The following is a 24189-nucleotide window of genomic DNA, read 5'->3' on the forward strand; positions in this document are numbered from 1 at the left end:
CAGAGGAACAGATCCAGGCATCGTAGTCTGTGTCATAGTGAAGAGATCCTGGCATCCTAGTCTGTGTCATAGAGGAACAGATCCTGGCATCCTAGTCTGTGTTATAGAGGAACAGATCCTGGCATCCTAGTCTGTGTCGTAGAGGAACAGATCCTGGGATCCTAGTCTGTGTCATAGAGGAACAGATCCTGGGTTCCTAGTCTGTTTCATAGAGGAACAGATCCTGGCCTGTGTCATAGAGGAACAGATCCTGGCATCCTAGTCTGTGTCATAGAGGAACAGATCCTGGCATCCTAGTCTGTGTTAGAGAGAACAGATCCTGGCATCCTAGTCTGTGTCATAGAGAACAGATCCTGGCATCCTAATCTGTGTCACAGAGAACAGATCCTGGCTTCCTAGTCTGTGTCACAGAGAACAGATCCTGGGAGTCTAGTCTGTGTCATAGAGGAACCGATCGGGGGATTCTAGTCTGTTTTGCTGGTTGATAAAAATAGGCTTCAAGGGCAACATCTTGCTTTCATGGAAAATTATTGCTAGAATACTATCGGCTTGCTAATGCGGGGAACTGCCCTGTCTCTTTAAGTAAGGAGGAGCTTCCGAATGTAAAAAGTTCTGACTGTCCCTTTAATGCATTGGACTTAAAGGGATGAGGCTCAGAGTTGATGGAAGCACTCGGTGAAGATGGCCGAGCAGCTCCGTGCCAGGAGGCAGACTGCGGATGGATAATGACCAGCAGCATTAGCATCCCGGAGCGCCAGGTCTTGTCCTACAGGGAGGTGAGTGGGGTCCTCACTAGGGAGGCTGGAATCCTAATCTGTGCCATAGATGCCTTGCTCCTTGTTAAAAAAAAAAAAACCCGAGTATGACATGTCGGTGCTGCGGCAATGGCTGTGACACGGCAACGGCGGGACGCGCTGTATAGAGGAAAGCCTATAAAGGTAGGAGGCGTGAAGGGTTAAAATAATTTACAGCCCGTTAACAAGGATTTGTAGTCGAGAGGTCACGTGGTGTAACAGCGACGCGTAATAAGACCCTCCCTCATCTGGGTCACGTGGTGTACTAGCTACATGTAATAAGACCCTTCCTAGGGTACGTAGGGTAGGCTGGTGTTTTCCAGATACTCTTCTGTAACAGACAAGCAGCGGTCGCCAGCAGCATGGCTGACCCGTGGTGGTGACGCTGCTTACGGAAAAGAGAGATGGAGTAGACTGCCTTGTTCCATGAGCATTAGCGACTAAAGCATTACTGGCTGCTGCTCAGTGGGAGTGGGGCTGCCTGACCAGCACCAGAGGCCTCTGAGCCCCACCTCAAACACCGCACCAGGAAAGGGTTAACCCTCCTCCTGTGTTCCAGGCCTGACATAGTCCAGTGCTGAGACTCCTCTGACCGCCCCCTACACTGCACCCTACCCTGCCATACAGCACTGGAGGCTGATGTTGGTCTCTAAGGCTATGTGCAAACTTTCAGTTTTTTTCGTGCTAAAAACGCTATAAAAACTCATTAAAAACGCATTCATTATGCATTCTATCATTTAGAATGCATTCTGCATGTTTTGTGCACATGGATGCGTTTTTTTTCCGCGAAAAAAAAATGCATCGAGGTAAAAAAATGAGCATGTTCATTAATTTTGCGGATTTTCTGAGTTTTTCCCGCAATTCTATGCATCTGGGAAAAAATGCACAAAAGACTCATAAAAAACGCGAAAAAAACGCATGCGGATTTCTGGCAGAAATTTCCGTTTTTTTGTCAGGAAAATTTCTGCAAGAAATCCTGACGTGTGCACATACCCTTAGGCCTCTTTCACACTTCCGTCTTTGTAGTCCTGTCGAGATACGTAGTTTTTTGAGAAAACAGGATCCTGCATTTTCTCATAGACTTGTATTAGCGATGTATCGCGACGGCCACACGCTTTGTCCGTCGTGCACTGGATCCTGCGGAATTTGACGGCCCGTCTTTTCCAAAAAACGTTCCATGAAACGTTTTTTGTCTGCAGTGGAAAAAACGTTCCCCGACGCCTCCTGCGGCATACGTAGTTCCACAGAATGGGAGCCTATGGACACTGGATCCTGCGCACACTGAAACGCAGGAATCCAGTGACAGATGCAGTTTTTACTTCTGAGCATGCCTGGAAACATCCGTCGAAATACTGGAGACGTTGCTCACGTTTTACCAATATTTTCTAAGATCCGTCGGTACGTCTCGTCGACGCATTGAGACGTGACACTCCCGACGGAAGTGTGGAAGAGGCCTTAATCGTCAATTTATTTTAGTCGGCAACAATTCTTTCTTTTCTGTTTTTCTATAGGTTTAACAACAAATAATAAGCATCACAATAATAACATACAATGCAGTGAGGTGCCCTGATGTGAATACACTTAAAAACAGCTTCAAAAACAATAAAGCTATGTGCACACGTCCGGAATATGCAGCATCAATAGTAAAAAGATCTAATGTTAAAAATAATTAAAAAATGGTTACTCTCACCTTCCGATGGCCCCCAATCTCCAGTGGCCATCGGAAGGTAAGTATATCCCTATTTTTTTATATTATTAAAAAAAATATATATATATATATATATATATATATATATATATATATATATATATATATATACACACATATACACACCGTATTTTCCGGCGTATAAGACGACTTTTTAACCCCTGAAAATCTTCTTAAAAGTCGGGGGTCGTCTTATACGCCGGGTATCGTCTAGTACGCCGGGTGTATATGGTGGGTGGGGGGGGGAGTGGTCCTGATGACGACGAGGGGGCGTCTCACAGGAAAGTGCGTGGACTATCCCCCATTACCTCATCGTAGCGCTGCAGCGTCGGGTCTCTGTGCTGGGAGCGGCGGCTGCTTCTCCTCTTTGTGCCGCGTGGGTGCTGTGCTGTGGGGCGGCGGCTCCTCTTCTGCAGTGTGGGGCCTCTGTGCTGTGGGGCGGCGGCGGCGTATCTTCATGCAGTCAGTCGGGGCTCCTCCGGCATCTCCTTAAAGCCCGGAGGCCTCGCCGGCAGCTCTCCATTGCTGCGATGCGGTGGCTTCCAGGAAAATGGCCGCTGCTCAGATTCAGATCTCGTCTCCCGAGATCTCGGGACGAGATCTGAATCTGAGCATGCGCCTCCCCCAGTGGCCATTTTCCCGGAGGCCACCGCATCGCAGCAATGGAGAGCTGCCGGCGGGGCCTCCGGGCTTTAAGAAGATGCCGGAGGAGCCCCGACTGACTGCTTGAAGATACGCCGCCCCACAGCACAGAGGCCCCACACTGCAGAGGAGCCGCCGCCCCACAGCACAGCACCCACGCGGCACAAAGAGGAGCCGCCGCTGCTGCTCCCAGCAGAGACCCCACGCTTCAGCGCTACGATGAGATAATGGGGGATAGTCCACTCACACTTTCCTGTGAGACGCCCCCTCGTCGTCATCGGGACCACTCCAGACACATTAGTCACCGGCCCTATAAGACGACATACGGCGTATAAGAAGACCCCCGACTTTTAAGAAGATTTTATATTTTAACTGGAAAAGTTGGGGGGTGGTCTTATACGCCCAGTCGTCTTATACGCCGGAAAATACGATATATATATATATATATATATATATATATATAATTATACATTTTTTTTTTCTTTTTAACAGGGATATGGTGCCCAGGGCCTGGAGAGAGTCTCCTCTCCTCCACCCTGGGTACCATCCGCACATGATCCGCTTACTTCCCACATGGTGGGCATAGTCCCATATGGGAAGTAAGCGGATCAGTGCGTTCCTATGTGTGCAGAATCCCCGCGTTTCCGCAAAATGAATGAACATGCTGCGTTTTTTTCCGGAATGCTTTTCCACTCCGGAAAAAAAGCGTGCACAAAAATTGTGTATTGCATTCTAATAATAGGATGCTTAATGTATGCGTTTTTATAGCGAAAAAAACGCGAAAAATCCGGAACGTGTGCACACAGCCTAAAACTGGCACAAAAATGGGCATCAAAGTGGTCACCAAAGAGTGTTGAAGAAAGGCTTAAATGCCTTTGGGCCACTGATCTCACACTGCAGACATATAGAGCAGGGCACCCCACATCAAAACCAGGTATCTCCAGCCTGGCCCAAATGGGTTCTGGGCACCAGAACTGGCATCTAAGTGAGCAAACGGCCCATTTTCACAGATTTGAATAAGTAACTGATGTTTTTAAGGGGTTAAATGACTTTGGGCCACTGATCTGACACTTAAAATACACAGATAGTGATGCCCTGCATCAAACCCAGGTCCCTCCAGCCTGGCCCAAATGGGTTCTGGGCACCAGAATTGGCATCAAAGTGGGCAAACAGCCAATTTTCACATATTTGAGTAAGTAACTGATGTTTTTAAGGGGTTAAATGCCTTTGGGACACTGATACCACACTGCATACATATAGAACAGGAAGCCCCACATCAAAACCAGGTCTCGTCAGCCTGGCCCAAATGGGTTCTGGGCATCAGAACTGACATCAAAGTGGGCAAGCAGCCCATTTTCACAGATTTGAATAAGTAACTTACATTTTTAAGGGGTTGAATGACTTTGGGCCAATGATCTCACACTAGGAATACACAGATAGAGATGTCCTGCATCAAACCCAGGTCCCTCCAGCCTGGCCCAAATGGGTTCTGGGCACCAGAATTGGCATTAAAGTGGGCAAACAGCCCATTTTCACATATTTGAATAAGTAACTGGTGTTTTAAGGGGTTAAATGCCTTTGTTCCACAGATACCACAATGCATACATATAGAACAGGGCACCCCACATCAAACCCAGGTCCTTGCAGCCTGGACCAAATGGGTTCTGGGCATCAGAACTGGCATCACAGTGGGCAAACAGCCCATTTTCACAGATTTGAATAAGTAACTGATGTTTTTAAGGGGTTAAATGCCTTTGTGCCACTGATACCACAGTGCATAGATATAGAACAGGGAGCCCCACATCAAAAACAGGTCTCTTCAGCCTGGCCCAAAAGGGTTCTGGGCATCAGAACTGGCATAAAAGTGGCCATTCAGCCCATTTTCACACATTTGAATAAGTAACTGTTGTTTTTAAGGGGTTAAATTACTTTAGGCCACTGATATGACACTTAAAATACAGATAGTGAGGCCCTGTATCAAACCCACGTCCCTCCAGCCTGGCCCAAATGGGTTCTGGGCACCACATTTGGCATCAAAGTGGTCAAATAGTGGGTCAGTTTTGGAAATGCCTTGTGTCTCGGATCCCACCGGGATCCCAGCAATCTGTCACGGTTCACGGGGAAGATACCTTTATCATCCCCACCACTCACACCAATTTGTCACAAACCGGGATTGTTTGGTTACCCCTGGTTCCTTCTGAAGGGGATTTATCTATATCCCACTTCCCAGTTCCGGTTTGTAACTTGCAGCTCTCTGGCGCCCCCTTTTCCTCAGGTCAGTCGGGTACTGCACCTAGGGTAATTAGTCGCCAGAAAGGCTGCCTGCTATGTACTGGCTATTGGGCACGCTGCAGCAAGAGCGATTTAACTACTTCCACTCGGGCGGGAACAATAATTATCAACGCCGCCATCGCTAAAAAAAGCCTCCCTAATGCACAGAACAAGGTATGCTGCCACCAGCTCCGATTTTCAAAGTATTGACGGGTCCAGAGCCAACCCAAATCAGTAGCGTAATTCACCTCAGAGGACGCGACAGTTCGTTTAGATCATGGAGAGACAAGCCAGTAATTTTATATTTTAGGCCGGCATCACACTGGCGTTTTAAACGGCCGAGTGTAATGCGATAAAAAAATCGCATTGCACTCGGACCAATGTTAAGCTATGGGGCAGCTGCCACCAGCTGACTTTTTGTAGAACCAGAACACATGAGCTGTGCGCACAGTGAACAAGCCAGTAAAGACATGTTCACACCACCAAGAGACTTGAAAACACAAAAAAGCACAGTAAAACCAAAACCACTCTGTTGCAAAAAAATCACAGTGGACAGCAAGTGCTAGTAAAAAGATGGAAAAAACAGGGTGATTTGGTTTTTTGGTTGGCCGTTTTCCTCGGTCCGAGACAATCGCAGTATGCTGCGATTGTCTCGGACCAAGGAAAACTTTCGGCTCACTCGCACCCATATAAGCCTATGGATGCGAGTGAGACAATGCACATCACTTGGATATCATCCGAGTGATGTGCGTTATAAGCGGACCCCAGCAATGGAGGAGATGGAGAAATTAATTTCTCTGCCTCCTCCACAGCTGTGCTCCGATCCTCCCTGTGCGAGAGAATCGGAGCACAGACGCATGACACTCGGCTCCTGCTCTGCTGCGAACAGGATCCGAGTGTCATTACATATCGCATCCGATGCTCTCCCATCGGATGCAATATGCCAGTGTGACGCCGGCCTTACTCCAAAAAAAGGTAGGCAGTGTTTACAAAGTCTAAAAAGATATTATAAAGGAGACAAGTCATATGTACAATACAATTACAAATAAAGGGATTAAACGTGGAAAAACACATAGCCTTGTCATCTTATCTCATGATTGGCCGTGTGCTGTGGAGGAGGGGATACATCTAGATGCCTGCCACACATCTGTATCTCAACTAGACTCTGGACAAAGACACTGCAAAAATGCTTTCTCACTAAGTTACTCCTAGCCCAAAACCCAGGCACTCCCCCTGTGGTGACATTACTTTGAGACTGACACCTCCCCTTTACTTAGAATATGAAAACTATTTTTACGCATATCTCGCTGTATGAACCTCGTATATGAAAGGCACTGCTCCTAATAGCCAGTTTCCTACTCCACACTGATGAGGGGCAATACCCCGAAACAGCTGTCTGTGGATGGATACCATGTTTTGGCATAGGTGGTTTTACTTTATTGGATGCTGCCCTTCCCGTGGTTGTTCCTTCCCGGTGAAAGACCTGGCTATTCATTGCTTGCGTTGAGAAACACGTGATGGTGTCTCCGCGGCTTTTCTACATGCCTCGTATATAAAATACACCAGGTTCTCGAGGTGCAACATGTCGGGGCGATTCTTTTAAGTGTAAGCACGGCGTACTTACATGAACCGCTTAAAGAGAAATCCATGCTTTGCACTCGTTGCGTTTAGCTGTTAGCAGTTTCAGTGAGCGATAGATCTATCGATGGACATCCGGAATATATAATTCTTATATCTCTAGCCCGAATCTGTGCCAGAATATGTCACTTTAATGGAAAAAAAGAATCTCATGGTGGCTACACTAGTTTCAACAAGTACGTTTTGGGAGGGGGTACGAGTAGTTTTAGGGAGACTACTCTGCAGCGTAAAGCAATAAAACTACAGTGATTCTAGAAAGGGTTTTGAATTACACAGCAGTAGGCAGAGTGAGAAGAGGGTGGGGTTGAGATGGCCCGCAGCGTCTGTCTGCTCAGCTTTAAGGGATGTAGCAGAGCTCAGTGTGCGTGATCCCAGACAATCAAATACCTCATGTTCCTGACACCTTGGTTACAGCATCATAACCCTGTTATTAACTGGGTTACTGGGGAAATTGTTCAATGGGGGTCTAACTGTGTTAACCAATGTTGTAAATCTGTGTCCTTATCGAAGTCCTTGAAGTCTGTTTCTGTGTTGTCTGTCGGTCTGGAAGGTATTCTGGAGTACCTGAAGGAGTTTGAAGACGTGTTCTCTGAAAGCGATGCTGAGGTTCTACCGCCACATCCATCTTTTGATTGTGCCATCAATTAAATTCCTGGGGCCAAATTACCCAAGGCCCGTTTGTTTAATCTGTCTGGCCCTGAGCGGCTGGCCATGAAGGAGTATATTGCCGAGAGTCTCTGTAAGGGGCATATCCGCCCTTCTGTTTCTCCTGTGGCAGCTGTGGCTTTTTCTTTGTGAAGAAAAAAGATGGTGGTTTGCGTCCTTGCCTCGACTTTCGGGAACTCAACAAAATCACTGTGAGAAACACGTACCCACTTCCTCTCATTCCTGACTTGTGTAACCAATTGTCTGGAGCCAAATGGTTTTCTACGTTTGATTTGCGGGGAGCCTATAATTGGATAAGGGTTCGAGAGGGATACTAGTGGAAGACGGTGTTTTTTCATGTGATAAGTTCTTTTTGAGAATGTGTTTATGCCCTTTGGGCTAACAAACACCTCGGCCATTTTCAAATTTTTATTAATGTTGTGTTTGCTGATCTCATTGGTCGCTTTGTGGTTATTTACTTTGACAACATCTTGGTTTACTCCCCTGACAGTGAAACCCATTTACACTGTTTGCGTACTGTCCTTCAGAGACTCAGGGAAAACTAACTTTTTGAAAAATGTTAACTCCTGTACAAAAAATTATAATTTTTGAGTTTGATTGTTCACAATGAGGGGTTTCGCATGGATCCCAAGAACGTGCAGGCCATTAGTGATTGGGTTTAGCCCCGTGACTTGAAGGGTTTGCAACTAGTGATGAGCGAATATACTCGTTGCTCGGGTGGTCTCCGAGTATTTGTGACTGCTCGGAGATTTAGTTTACCTTGCCGCAGCTGCATGGTTTGTGGCTACTAGACAGCTTGATTACATGTGGGCATTCCCTAGCAACCAGGCAACCCCCACATGGGGGGTCAATATCCATGGCCACTTCCTAGGCTATGAATATCAGCCCACACCTGTCTACATAGCCTTTTCTGGATATTGATTATAAGGGTATCCCATGTCATTTTTTTGGGGGGGCACCCTATTTTAATAGCCAGTAAACACTAAATATACTGCTGCGGGCTCATATTCATAGCCTGGGGAGATCCATGGGTATTAACCCCTTCCTAGGCTATAAACATCAGTTGCTGGCTTTCCCTCTCTGGATTGGAAAATTATGCGGGAGCCCACAACATTTTTTTCCCCCCCAAATAATCTTTTATTAATTACATACATGTCCCCTAATTTGCACACACACTATACTAATTGTATTCATCACTGACATATACATATCTAACTATTCTGCATCTATTTAGTGTATGTAAACCATGTCTTCTATCTATCTATCTATCTATCTATCTATATATGTCACTGGCATATATTCCCTTGAGAAAGCGGGACGCTACGCCCGCAAAACGTATGTCGGGACTGCTTACCCTGACCAGGAAGGGTCACTGTCTTGCTTCTGGGTAAGGACAGATGAGCGGTAGGTATAGTATATAGTTACTTTAAATACATTTGCGCTATGGAATGGTACCTTCCCCTGACACACTGCACTACAGCACTTTTTTTTTTTCTTTCCCTTTCTGGGTAGATTGCGGGGCATGTGCAATTTTGTAATAGACACTGGTTGCAGCACCTTCATGCCTCAGGTGGGATACACCTTATCAGGTTTTGGCACAGTCTTTTGAATTATGATGCACATTTTGATACAAATACATATATAGATACGATTGCCTGACCTAGTGCCTTTTTGACCTGTATTGGTGCATTGACATAATAACACTGAATCCTTGTGATTGTTTGATACCATGTGCGAGTGCATGGTAATACAACTATAGACAGTGACCTCAATATCTCTGTGTTTCCCTGAATGTGTTTTTTGTATTGCAATGTTATTTATACATACATCTTTTGATAGACAAATAAAATTACAAACATTTTTATATGCACTTATGTACTTCGTGTCCTCCTATTTTGTTATGTGTTTTATATATACCGTGTGTGTATGTATGTATGTATGTATGTGTATATATATATATATATATATATATATATATATATATATATATATATATATATATATATATATATATATACACTGTGTGTATATGTATGTGTGTGTATGTATGTGTGTATATGTATATATATATATATATATATATATATATATATATATATATATATATATATATATACTGCTCAAAAAAAGAAAGGGAGCACTTCAACACATCCTAGATCTGAATGAATGAAATAATCTCATTAAATACTTTGCTCTGTACAAAGTTGAATGTGCCGACAACAAAATCGCACACAAATCATCAATGGAAATCAAACTTGTTAACCAATGGAGGCCTGGATTTGGAACGATACTCAAAATCAAAGTGGAAAATGACGTTACAGGCTGATCCAACTTCAGTGAAAATACCTCAAGACAAGGAAATGATGCTCAGTAGTGTGTGTGGCCTCCACGTGCCTGTGTGACCTCCCTACAAAGCCTGGGCATGCTCCTGATAAGGCGGCGTTTTGTCTCCTGAGGGATCTCCTCCCAGACCTGGACTAAAGCATCCGCCAACTCCTGGACAGTCTGTGGTGCAACGTGACGTTGGTGGATGGTGCGCGACATGATGTCCCAGATGTGTTCAATCGGATTCAGGTATGGGGAGTGGGTGGGCCAGTCCATAGCGTCAATGCCTTCATCTTACAGGACCTGCTGACACACTCCAGCCACATGAGGTCTGGCATTGTCCTGCATTAGGAGGAACCCAGGGCCAACCACACCAGCATATGGTCTCACAAGGGGTCTGAGGATCTAATCTCGGTACCTAATGGCAGTCAGGCTACCTCTGGCGAGCACATAGAGGACTGTGCGGCCCTCCAAAAGAAATGCCACCCCACACCATTACTGACCCACTGCCAAACCGGTCATGCTGAAGGATGTTGCAGGCAGCAGATCGCTCTCCACGGCGACCCCAGACTCCGTCACGTCTGTCACATGTGCTCAGTGTGAACCTGTTTTCATCTGTGAAGAGCACAGGGCGCCAGTGGCGAATTTGCCAATTCTGGTGTTCTGTGGCAAATGCCAAGCATCCTGCATGGTGTTGGGCTGTGAGCACAACCCCCATCTGTGGACGTCGGGCACGCAGACCATCCTCATGGAGTCGGTTTCTAACCGTTTGTGCAGACACATGCACATTTGTGGCCTGCTGGAGGTCATTTTGCAGGGCTCTGGCAGTGCTCCTCCTGTTCCTCCTTGCACAAAGGCTGAGGTAGCGGTCCTGTTGCTGGGTTGTTGCTCTTCTATGGCCACCTCCACATCTCCTGATGTACTGGGCTGTGTCCTGGTAGCGCATCCAGCCTCTGGACACTGCGTTGACAGACACAGCAAACCTCCTTGGCACAGCTCGCAATGACGTGTCATCCTGGAAAAGCTGCAGTACTTAAGCCATTTGTGTGGGTCGTAAAGTCGGTCTCGTGCTACCACGAGTGTGAAAGCACAACCAACATTCAAAAGTGACCAAAACATCAGCCAGAAAGCATTGGTACTGAGATGTGGTCTGTGTTCCCCACCTGCAGAACCACTCCTTTATAGGGGATGTCTTGATAATTGCCAATAATTAACATCTGTTGTCTATTCCATTTGCACAACAGCATGTGAAATTGATTGTCAAACAGGGTTGCTTCCTAAGTGGACCGTTTGATTTCACAGAAGTTTGATTTACTTGGAGTTATATTCTGTTGTTTAAAGGGAACCTGTCACCCCCCCAGTCGTTTCAAACTAAAAGAGCCACCTTGTGCAGCAGTAATGCTGCATTCTGACAAGGTGGCTCTTTTAGTTCTGGGTGCTGTAACTAGAGAAATAATCAGTTTTTTTTAATTTGTCAGAAATACCTTGTCTTCAGTCAAGGAGGCAGGCATTTCCCCCCTGCTTCAGACGCCACACAGCAGTCACTCAAATCTTGGCGCCGGGCGCCGCCTCCTCAGCGCTGTTTTGAAAGTAGCCGGCGCCTGCGCTCTTTTTTCCTGCCTGGTACAGGCGCAGTGAGCGCTGCCCGTCTTTCCTCATATGCAGTCTCGGTGACTGCGCCTGTGTGGCCGCCCTGCTTGTGAATTCCAGCCCCGCAATGTGAATAAATCATAAGTCACTGCGGGGCTGGGATTCACAAGCAGGGCGGCCACACAGGCGCAGTCACCGAGACTGCATATGAGGAAAGACGGGCAGCGCTCACTGCGCCTGTACCAGGCAGGAAAAAAGAGCGCAGGCGCCGGCTATTTTCAAAACGGTGCTGAGGAGGCGGCGCCCGGCGCCAAGAAGATTTGAGTGATGGCTGTGTGGTGTCTGAAGCAGGGGGGAAACACCTGCCTCCTTGACTGAAGACAAGGTATTTCTGACAAATTAAAAAACTGATTATTTCTCTAGTTACACCACCCAGAACCAAAAGAGCCACCTTGTCAGAATGCAGCATTACTGCTGCACAAGGCGGCTCTTTTAGTTTGAAACGAGTGGTGGGGGGGTGACAGGTTCCCTTTAAGTGTTCTCTTTATTTTTTTGAGCAGTGTGTGTGTGTGTGTGTGTGTGTATATGTATATATATATATATATATATATATATATATATATTCACTATTGAACCCGTTCCATACCCGGGTGGTGAGCATTTATATTGGTATATGGTCTCCATCCTGGTATGTGCTGCTCCCATCCTGCGCCCCCATCCTGTCATGTGCTGCTCCCATCCTGCGCCCCCATTCTGTCATGTGCTGCACCCATCCTGCGCCCCCACTATGTCATGTGCTGCTCCTATCGTTGATGGCCCTCATAAGACGCTCCATAGCATAATATGCTGCAATTTAATTAAAAGTAAAATACTCACCTCTCGTTGCTGGGCGCTGAGTGCCGGGGACCTGAGCAGGCGGGGACACCGGCGCGCCATGGGGGTCAGGTGCCGGAGTTGCCGATGGCGCCAGCACTTGGATATTCACCTGTCTCTGTTCCACTGCCACGCACCGCTCTGTCTTCCGGGTCCTCTGGCTGTGACTGTTCAGTCAGAGGGCGGCGCTTCCACTAACCACGTCAACGTGCCCTCTGATCTGAACGTCACAGCCAGAGGACGCGGAAGACTGAGCCTGGTGGTGGAACAGGGACAGGTTAATATCTCATGGCTCACCCTCACCTTCATACTCACCCCCTCCTGGCACGTCCCTGCTTCTCTGTCGGAGATCATGGTATGCGTTCAGTGTTAACACTTATCGCGATCTCCTGGATCACAATCCTCCCCGGATGCGTCACTCTGTGGGGTCCAGACTGCGCAGGCTCTTCGCTCTTGCGCAGTCTATAACGGCTTCGGACAGAGTGACGCTCCCAGCATTATATATATATATATATATATATATATATATACATACATACATACATACATACATACATACATACATACATACATACATACATACATACATACATACAGTTATATGAAAAAGTTTGGGCACCCCTATCAATCTTAAGCTTAATGTTTTATAAAAATTGTGTTTTTTTGCAACAGCTATTTCAGTTTCATATATCTAATAACTGTTGGACACAGTAATGTTTCTGCCTTGAAATGAGGTTTATTGTACTAACAGAAAATGTTCAAACTGCATTCAAACAAAATTTGACAGGTGCATAAGTATGGGTACCTCACCAGAAAAGTGACATTAATATTTAGTAGATCCTCCTTTTGCAAAAATAACAGCCTCTAGTCGCTTCCTGTAGCTTTTAATGAGATCCTGGATGAAGGTATTTTTGACCATTCCTCTTTACAAAACAATTCCAGTTAAGTTTGATGGTCGCCGAGCATGGACAGCCCTCTTCAAATGATCCCACAGATGTTCAATGATATTCAGGTCTGGGGACTGGGATGGCCATTCCAGAACAGTGTAATTGTTCCTCTGCATGAATGCCTGAGTAGATTTGGAGCAATGTTTTGGATCGTTGTCTTGCTGAAAGATCCATCCCCTGCGTAAGTTCAACTTTGTCACTGATTCATGAACATTATTGTCAAGAATCTGCTGATACTGAGAGGAATCCATGCTTCCCTCAACTTTAACAAGATTCCCGGTGCCGGCATTGGCCACACAGCACCAAAGCATGATGGAACCTCCACTAAATTTTACTGTGGGTAGCAAATGTTTTTTTGGAATGCTGTGTTTTTTTGCCGCCATGCATAACGCCTTTTTGTATGACCAAACAAGTCAATCTTGGTTTCATCAGTCCACAGGACCTTCTTCCAAAAAGAAATTGGCTTCTCCAAATGTGCTTTTGCATACCTCAGCCGACTCTTTGTGGCGTGCTTGCGGAAACGGCTTCTTTCACATCACTCTCCCATACAGCTTCTCCTTGTGCAAAGTACGTTGTATAGTTGACCGATGCACAGTGACACCATCTGCAGCAAGTTGATGCTGCAGCTCTCTGGAGGTGGTCTGAGGATTGTCCTTGACTGATCTCACCATTCTTCTTCTCTGCCTTTCTGATGTTTTTCTTGGCCTGCCACTTCTGGCCTTAACAAGAACTGTACCTGTGTTCTTCCATTTCCTTACTATGTTCCTCACAGTGGAAATTGACAGGTTAAATCTCTTAGACAGCTTTTTGTATCCTTCCCCTGAACAGCTATGTTGAATAATCTTTGTTTTCAGATCATTTGACAGTTGTTTTGAGGAGCCCATGATGCCACTCTTTAGAAGAGATTCAAACAGGAGAACAACTTGCAAGTGGCCACTTTAAGTAGCTTCTCTCATGACTGCATGCACCTGGCTATGAAGTTCAGAGCTCAATGAGGTTACAAAACCAAAAAAAGTGCTTTAGTAAGTCAGTAAAAAGTAGGTAGGAGTATTTAAAACAAGAAAATGATAAGGGTGCCCATACTTATGCACCTTTCAAATTTAGCTTGAATGCAGATTGCACATTTTCTGTTAGTACAATAAACCTCATTTCAAGGCAGAAACATTACTGTGTCCAACAGTTATTAGATATATGAAACTGAAATAGCTGTTGCAAAAAAAACCAATTTTTATAAAAGCTTAAGATTAATAGGGGTGCCCAAACTTTTTCATACAACTGTGTATGATGTATGTATGTATGTATGTGTGTGTGTATATGTGTGTGTGTGTGTGTGTGTGTGTGTGTGTGTGTGTGTGTGTGTATGTATGTATGTATATATATATATATATATATATATATATATATATATATATATATATATATATACCTAGAATACTACTTCGTGCAATTTGTGCCAACTTCCGTGGCTTTGTCCGGAGCTAATGTCCGGAGATTAATTGCCTAGAATACTACTTCCTGCAATTTGTGCCAACTTCCGTGGCTTTGTCCGGAGCTAATGTCCGGAGCTAATGTCCGGAGATTAATTGCCTAGAATACTACTTCCTGCAATTTGTGCCAACTTCCGTGGCTTTGTCCGGAGCTAATGTCTGGAGATTAATTGCCTAGAATACTACTTCCTGCAATTTGTGCCAACTTCCGTGGCTTTGTCCGGAGCTAATGTCCCGAGATAATGTCCGGAGCTAATGTCCGGAGATAAGTGACGTCACCAGTGTCCTACACCCAGGCAGAGCACAGGGGCCCCAGGCAGCATATGGGGCCCCAGGCAGAGCACAGGGGCCCCAGGCAGCATATGGGGCCCCAGGCAGAGCACAGTGGTCCCAGGTAGAGCACAGGGGCCCCAGGCAGCCTATGGGGCCCCAGGCAGAGCACAGGGGCCCCAGGCAGCATATGGGGCCCCAGGCAGAGCACAGGGGCCCCAGGCAGCATATGGGGTCCCAGGCAGAGCACAGTGGTCCCAGGCAGAGCACAGGGGCCCCAGGCAGCCTATGGGGCCCCAGGCAGAGCACAGTGGCCCCAGGCAGAACATGGGGCCCCAGGCAGAGCACAGGGGCCCCAGGCAGAGCACATGGGGCCCCAGGCAGAGCACAGGGGCCCCAGGCAGCATATGGGGCCCCAGGCAGAGCACAGTGGCCCCAGGCAGAGCACAGGTGCCCCAGGCAGCATATGGGGCCCCAGGCAGAGCACAGTGGTCCCAGGCAGAGCACAGGGGCCCCAGGCAGCCTATGGGGCCCCGGGCAGAGCACAGTGGCCCCAGGCAGAGCACAGTGGCCCCAGGCAGAACATGGGGCCCCAGGCAGAGCACAGGGGCACCAGGCAGAGCACAGGGGCCCCAGGCAGCATATAGGGCCCCAGGCAGAGCACAGTGGTCCCAGGCAGAGCACAGGGGCCCCAGGCAGCCTATGGGGCCCCAGGCAGAGCACAGTGGCCCCAGGCAGAACATGGGGCCCCAGGCAGAGCACAGGGGCCCCAGGCAGCATATAGGGCCCCAGGCAGAGCACAGTGGCCCCAGGCAGAGCACAGGGGCCCCAGGCAGCATATGGGGCCCCAGGCAGAGCACAGTGGTCCCAGGCAGAGCACAGTGGCCCCAGGCAGAACATGGGGCCCCAGGCAGAGCACAGGGGCCCCAGGCAGAGCACATGGGGCCCCAGGCAGAGCACAGGGGCCCCAGGCAGCATATGGGGCCCCAGGCAGAGCACAGTGGCCCCAGGCAGAGCACAGTGGCCCCAGGCAGAGCACAGTGGCCCCAGGCAGCATATGGGGCCCCAGGCAGAGCACAGTGGTCCCAGGCAGAGCACAGGGGCCCCAGGCAGCCTATGGGGCCCCAGGCAGAGCACAGTGGCCCCAGGCAGAACATGGGGCCCCAGGCAGAGCACAGGGGCCCCAGGCAGAGCACAGGGGCCCCAGGCAGCATATGGGGCCCCAGGCAGAGCACAGTGGCCCCAGGCAGAGCACAGTGGCCCCAGGCAGAGCACAGGGGCCCCAGGCAGAACATGGGGCCCCAGGCAGAGCACAGGGGCCCCAGGCAGAGCACAAGGGCCCCAGGCAGCATATGGGGCCCCAGGCAGAGCACAGGGGCCCAGGCAGCATATGGAGCCCCAGGCAGAGCACAGTGGCCCCAGGCAGAGCACAGGGGCCCCAGGCAGCATATGGGGCCCCAGGCAGAGCACAGTGGTCCCAGGTAGAGCACAGGGGCCCCAGGCAGCCTATGGGGCCCCAGGCAGAGCACAGGGGCCCCAGGCAGAGCACAGTGGCCCCAGGCAGCATATGGGGCCCCAGGCAGAGCACAGTGGCCCCAGGCAGAGCACAGGGGCCCCAGGCAGCATATGGGGTCCCAGGCAGAGCACAATGGTCCCAGGCAGAGCACAGGGGCCCCAGGCAGCATATGGGGTCCCAGGCAGAGCACAGGGGCCCCAGGCAGCATATGGGCCCCAGGCAGAGCACAGTGGCCCCAGGCAGAGCACAGTGGCCCCAGGCAGAACATGGGGCCCCAGGAAGAGCACAGGGGCACCAGGCAGAGCACAGGGGCCCCAGGCAGCATATGGGGCCCCAGGCAGAGCACAGTGGTCCCAGGCAGAGCACAGGGGCCCCAGGCAGCCTATGGGGCCCCAGGCAGAGCACAGTGGCCCCAGGCAGAACATGGGGCCCCAGGCAGAGCACATGGGCCCCAGGCAGCATATGGGGCCCCAGGCAGAGCACAGGGGCCCCAGACAGAGCACAGGGGCCCCAGGCAGAACATGGGGCCCCAGGCAGAGCACAGGGGCCCCAGGCAGAGCACAGGGGCCCCAGGCAGCATATGGGGCCCCAGGCAGAGCACAGTGGTCCCAGGTAGAGCACAGGGGCCCCAGGCAGAACACAGTGGCCCCAGGCAGCATATGGGGCCCCAGGCAGAGCACAGTGGTCCCAGGCAGAGCACAGGGGCCCCAGGCAGCCTATGGGGCCCCAGGCAGAGCACAGTGGCCCCAGGCAGAACATGGGGCCCGAGGCAGAGCACAGGGGCCCCAGGCAGCATATGGGGCCCCAGGCAGAGCACAGGGGCCCCAGGCAGAGCACAGGGGCCCCAGGCAGCATATGGGGCCCCAGGCAGAGCACAGGGGCCCCAGGCAGCATATGGGGCCCCAGGCAGAGCACAGTGGCCCCCGGCAGAGCACAGGGGCCCCAGGCAGCATATGGGGCCCCAGGCAGAGCACAGTGGTCCCAGGCAGAGCACAGGGGCCCCAGGCAGCATATGGGGCCCCAGGCAGAGCATAGGGGCCCCAGGCAGAGCACATTGGCCCCAGGCAGAGCACAGGGGCCCCAGGCAGAGCACAGTGGTCCCAGGCAGAGCACAGGGGCCCCAGGCAGCCTATGGGGCCCCAGGCAGAGCACAGTGGCCCCAGGCAGAACATGGGGCCCCAGGCAGAGCACAAGGGCCCCAGGCAGCATATGGGGCCCCAGGCAGAGCACAGTGGCCCCAGGCAGAGCACAGGGGCCCCAGGCAGAACATGGGGCCCCAGGCAGAGCACAGAGGCCCCAGGCAGCATATGGGGCCCCAGGCAGAGCACTGGGGCCCCAGGCAGCATATGGGGCCCCAGGCAGAGCACAGTGGCCCCAGGCAGAGCACAGGGGCCCCAGGCAGCATATGGGGCCCCAGGCAGAGCACAGGGGCCCCAGGCAGCATATGGGGCCCCAGGCAGAGCACAGGGGCCCCAGGCAGCTTATGGGGCCCCAGGCAGAGCACAGGGGCCCCAGGCAGAACATGGGGCCCCAGGCAGAGCACAGGGGCCCCAGGCAGCATATGGGGCCCCAGGCAGAGCACAGGGGCCCCAGGCAGCATATGGGGCCCCAGGCAGAGCACAGCGATATTTTGGACCACTGTGCGGTGTTTCAGACCCCCTGTGTGATGTCTGGGGCCCTGTTCTTAAGTATATTAAAGATTAAAGTAACGTATATTAAAGTATATTATAGATCAAATTTGACACGTTTATGAGCACCATTGAGTGATATACTTAAGAATGACATAATTTTTCAACATTTTATGGTTTCAAACTGTAAACACTCAGAGTTTTTTTTACTTCAACCAGAAAACCTTAAAGGGAACCTGTCACCTCCAAAATGGCTGGTGAGGTAAGCTCACCGGCATCAGGGGCTTATCTACAGCATTCTGTAATGCTGTAGATAAGCCGCCGATGTTACCTGAAAGAGGAGAAAAAGACGTTAGATTATACTCACCCAGGGGCGGTCCCGCTCTGGTCCGCGTCCGACGGGTGTCTCCGGTCCGCTCCGGCGCCTCCCATCTTCGTTCCATGACGTCCTCTTCGGGTCTTCGCGCCGCGGCTCCGGCGCAGGCGTACTTTGTCTGCCCTATTGAGGGCAGAGCAAAGTACTGCATTGCGCAGGCGCCGGGCTTCTCTGACCTTTCCGGCGCCTGCGCACTGCAGTACTTTGCTCTGCCCTCAATAGGGCAGACAAAGTACGCCTGCGCCGGAGCCGCGGCGCGAAGACCCGAAGAGGACGTCATGGAACGAAGATGGGAGGCGCCGGAGCGGACCGGAGACACCGATCAGACGCGGACCAGAGCGGGACCGCCCCTGGGTGAGTATAATCTAACGTCTTTTTCTCCTCTTTCAGGTAACATCGGCGGCTTATGTACAGCATTACAGAATGCTGTAGATAAGCCCCTGATGCCGGTGAGCTTACCTCACCAGCCATTTTGGGGGTGACAGGTGCCCTTTAACGGTTCATAAAAAACTTGACTGTTCAGGATATGATAAAAGTCATAGTATTCTGAATCTTTAACTTATAAAGATACCTTTACATGGGGTGATTATTGGTTCCAGAGAGGCTTTCGGCCGATAATCGTACACATGGCTGGTGACAGGACAATACAATATAAACGTTCAAAGGTAAACACTGATAACATTAAAATCTAATATATAATTGCCTAGAATACTACTTCCGGCAATTTGTGCCAACTTCCGTGGGTTTGTCCGGAGATAATGTCCGGAGATAAGTGACGTCACCAGCGTCCTACACCCGCTCAGGGTGGACAAAGATATATGCCTTCGTGGTGCGTGGCACTTTTCTGATTGGTTGCCGCCTGCCGCGAGCGACCAATCAGAAATCTGCCGTACTGTGACACACTCCGCCCGCCATTTTGGTGTGATTTTTGAATTTTTACATCACAGCAAGTTTCTACTGCGTGGAGGCGGTCCCAGTGACGTCGCTCTTCAAGCTCCTGCCGAATTTCGTCAAAAAAATGATAATACCATTTACCAAAACTATATATATTTAGTTGTGAAGTGGTTCAGTGACATTTTCACACCAATTTTGAACTTTTGTTTGGTGTTTTCTCCATATACTGCCTATTATTCACTGACTGTTATACTGAGAGACTGCCGTTTATTAACCTCTTCTTTGCCACACTGGGTATATTGCTCTATTATTTGCCACATAAGGACATTGTCCATTATTGCCCAGCAATTTCTCTGCAATATAAACTGCCTATTTATTAATATCTGTATTCCTGCAAAGAACTATTGCCTATTATTAACTGGCTATTTTCCTACTACCTGACACTGCCTCTTATTAACCTGTTGTTTGCCACCACCACGCTTAAAGCTGTTTAGCTTAGCCAACATGAGCTCTAATAGTAAGGATACTAATGACACAGAGCCCAAAGCTGCTGATGGCGCACGTAAGATTAGGTCTGATATAAAGTATACTAATAATGCAGAGCAAAAAGACGCCGATGCCGCACGTAAGCGTAAACAGCATGCTAACAAGAGTACAGAGGATAGATGCAAGCGCCTGGACACTGTTAAGTATACTAATGACACAGAGCCCAAAGCTGCTGATGGCGCACGTAACATCAGGTCTGATAATAAGTATACCAATGACGCAGAGCGAAAAGCCGCCGATGCCGCACGTAAGCGCAAACAGCGTGCTAACGAGACTACAGAGGACAGACAGAAGCGCCTGGACACTTAATGCTGCTTGCAATAAACGCATTACTAATGAGTCTTTTGAGGACAAAACTAATCCATTAAGTAATAAAGCTGCTGCTGCACGCTCTCAACGTTGCAAACATAATATTTCCACGTCCTCAGTCATAGATTCTGCCCACAATACAGCTTCTTTGTCTCCATTCATAGAATGTGTGCAGCCTGAAGCTCCTTTAACCGTTGGTAAATCTGCACGTAAGCGCAAACACTGTCCTACTTACACTCCAAATGATAAACGCCGTTGCCTGTACACCATTAAGTCTGCTTATAAGACATGCTTCACACCTGACTCTTCTAAGGCAACAAACAAACCATTACCAAATGCAGCTGGTGCACGCCGTGAACGGCGCAAAAAAACCGCTTGCACCTCCATATTAATAAACCCTGACCACGATACACCTTCCAACTCCTCAGTGATTGAATCTGTGGACAGTGAAGATCCTCTACCAGGTCCACGCATTATATATGTTGGCTTAAAGAAACATTCCAATGCTCCGTTACCACAACCTGTACCTCAACATCCTACAGGTTTTACTAATGATGACAGTACCATAGTAGAACACTCCTGTGGTCCTATGAACTATTTATGTGAACATTGTCAAGCATTACATTTTAATGCTGAGATACCAGCAGATAAAAATTTTACTCTGTGTTGTCACAAGAGTAAAGTGCATATACCTGTACCCCAATATCCCGAGGTCTTTAAACGATTGCTGACAGGGGAGAGTGAGTTCAGTAAGAATCTCATGGAAAATATTCGTAGTATTAACAGCTCATTTGCTTTCGCCTCCATGGGTGCCAATATATCCCCTCCACCTGGACATGGCCCTTACTGTTTCCGTACACATGGACAAATATATCATCGTACTGGAACCCTACATCCCAGTGATGATCAAGTTCCAGCTTATGCCCAACTGTATATTTTGGATATCGCTACCGCGAATGAACGTTTAAACTGTGAACAAAATCAAAAATGTCATCCCACTTTGATGAGTATAATTGCTCTTCAGTTAGACAATGTGAATCCCTTTGTTGCTGCCTACAAAATGTTATGAGATGTGGAACATGAAGAACATCTTTAAGCTGAAGCTAATGGCACTCTCATGCCAAATATCATCATGGCCCTTAAACAAGATCGGAATCAAGACCCTCGCCGATATAATAATCCAACTGTCAATGAAGTTGCTGTCGTATTTGAAAATGACAATGGAGAGCCACCATTTAATCGTGATATTTTAATACATTTACAACCGGACCCCAAAAATCCTTTGGCGCCAAGAACACAACAGGTCAGCATTCTACACAGTAATTTAGATGCTTTACTCTATCCTTTATTTTTCCCTTACGGAGACCAGGGCTGGCATGATGGCCTCAAGCAACAAGGGCAAAGTCCACGCAGAGTTACACAACTGCAATATTACTGCTATGTGCTGTCTGTCCGTAATCAGTTTAATCCACTCCTGAATGGTGGCAAACTCACTCAGCAGTACTTAGTGAATGCTTATGTGAAAATCGAGGCAAATCGCCTAAATTATATCCGTCAACACCAAAAGGATTTGAAAGTAGAGGATTATTGTGTACTCCAGGAACATCTCCAGAAAAAATCCATTGAGAAGGGCATCCCCATTGGAAAAACGGTCATTTTACCATCTTTGTTTGAAGGCCGTCCCAGGAATATGCAGCAGCGGTACCAGGATGCCATGGCTATTGTGACTAAATATGGTCGTCCTGATCTATTCATCACCATGACCTGTAATCCGAAATGGAATGAGATTACTGAGAATTTGGAACCTTGGCAGCATGTGGAACATAGACCTGATTTGGTGGCACGTGTTTTCAAAATAAAACTGGAAGCACTCTTAAAAGACATTAACAACGGATTATTTGGGAAAGTTTGCGCTATGGTTCATGTAATTGAATTTCAAAAACGTGGCCTTCCACACGCTCACATTTTGATTATTCTGGACAGCAACTCCAAATTAAGGACTGAGGAAGACATAGACAATACAGTGTGGGCTGAAATTCCCAATCCTACCCACTACCCTCAGCTCCATAAAATTGTTCTCCAACATATGATTCATGGTCCGTGTGGAGAACACAACCCAAATTCTCCCTGTATGGATCTGGGGAAGTGTACAAAAGGTTTCCCTAAAGATTTGCAACCAAGAACCATCATAGCTAAGGACGCCTATCCTACTTATCGCAGACACTTTGGCCCATCTTTTCAACACCATTCTAACATGATTGACAATTCGTGGGTGGTTCCATATAATCCGTTCCTGCTATTAAAATACAAGTGCCATATAAATGTCGAAGTTTGTGGTTCCATTCAGGCTGTGAAATATTTATTTAAATACGTCTACAAAGGACATGATAAAGCCAATCTTGAAATCTGCCAGACTAACATCCAACATGATGAAACACACCAATTTATGGATTCAAGATATGTCAATGCACCAGAGGCAGCTTGGCGAATATTCTCATATCCAATGCATAAACAATCTCATAGCATCATTCGCCTTGCTGTACATCTACCGCATTCTCAGCCACTCTATTTTCATGAGGATGACTCTATTGGAAACATCAAACAAAAGCTCCATCAAAATTCTACACTTATGGCCTACTTCAAGCTTAATCAGAATGACCATCATGCTCATATTTATTTATACCGTGAAATTCCCGAAAACTATGTTTGGAAAGAAGGTTCTTGGGAAGTTAGAAAGCGAGCAGGTGGTTCTGTGATTGGACGAATGTATACTGTCAGTGTGAAAGACCAACAAGAACGCTACTATTTTAGATTGTTATTGTTACATGTCAAAGGTGCAACCAGTTTTGACAGCATAAAAACTGTACACGGAGTCACACATGAAACCTTCAAAGATGCGGCATTAGCTCTTGGCTTACTATTTGATGATAGTCTGTGGAGAAATACATTACTTGATGCCAGTATTCTCAACATGCCAGCACAGCTACGTGACATGTTTGCCTACATTTGTATTTTTGGTCCTCCAGCTAAACCTCGGGACTTATGGGATGAATTTAAGGAACACTTTGTAGAAGACTACTGCTATGCATATCACTCCGACACTCTGGAGTGTGTCAATTGTGAAGGCTATGCTATGACAGATGTCCAACATGTTCTTAAAGCTCATGGCAAAACTTATACTGATTTTAATTTGCCACGTCCAGTCAAGAAACAACACCTCCTCCCACAGTATGATAAAGATTATGAGTTATCAGCAGCTGCTGAAATGAAAGCTACTCTAAATGAGGACCAACTTTTTGCTTTTGATGCTATCACTCAAGCTTTAGAAGACACTAATTCTACAGCAAAGTGTTTTTTCCTTGATGGTCCTGGTGGCAGCGGAAAAACGTACCTATATCATCTACTCCTACATCAGCTAAGAGGACAAGGAGACATTGTGTCACCTGCTGCCACTACTGGAATTGCCGCCAACTTGCTACAAGGTGGACGAACCATTCATTCTCTTTATGGGATTCCAATTCCTGTGAATGAAACATCTGTTTCCAGGATTAAGAATGATACCGATGCAGCAAAAGATTTGCACAGCACTAAACTTTTTATTATTGATGAGTGCACAATGCTATCCAAATATGCATTGCATGTCATTGATAGAGTTTTACGTGATGTCATGACAACAAATGTAGCTCACAAAGAAAAAACACCGTTTGGA

The 24189-nt window shown here is 48.2% G+C and overlaps 1 protein-coding gene across 1 annotated transcript in view; it reads left to right on the forward strand.

The window, feature by feature from the left end:
* The first annotated feature begins 625 nt into the window (after positions 1–625).
* LOC143764756 (uncharacterized) overlaps positions 626–24189 on the forward strand; it is an 84935-nt gene continuing 61371 nt past the window's right edge. Inside the window, exon 1 of the mRNA XM_077250686.1 lies at positions 626–776. The gene's annotated coding sequence lies outside the window, so the exon portion shown is untranslated. The remainder of the gene's footprint in view (positions 777–24189) is intronic.

Source organism: Ranitomeya variabilis, chromosome 4, assembly GCF_051348905.1.
Source record: "Ranitomeya variabilis isolate aRanVar5 chromosome 4, aRanVar5.hap1, whole genome shotgun sequence".
In the NCBI taxonomy this organism is placed as follows: domain Eukaryota; kingdom Metazoa; phylum Chordata; class Amphibia; order Anura; family Dendrobatidae; genus Ranitomeya; species Ranitomeya variabilis.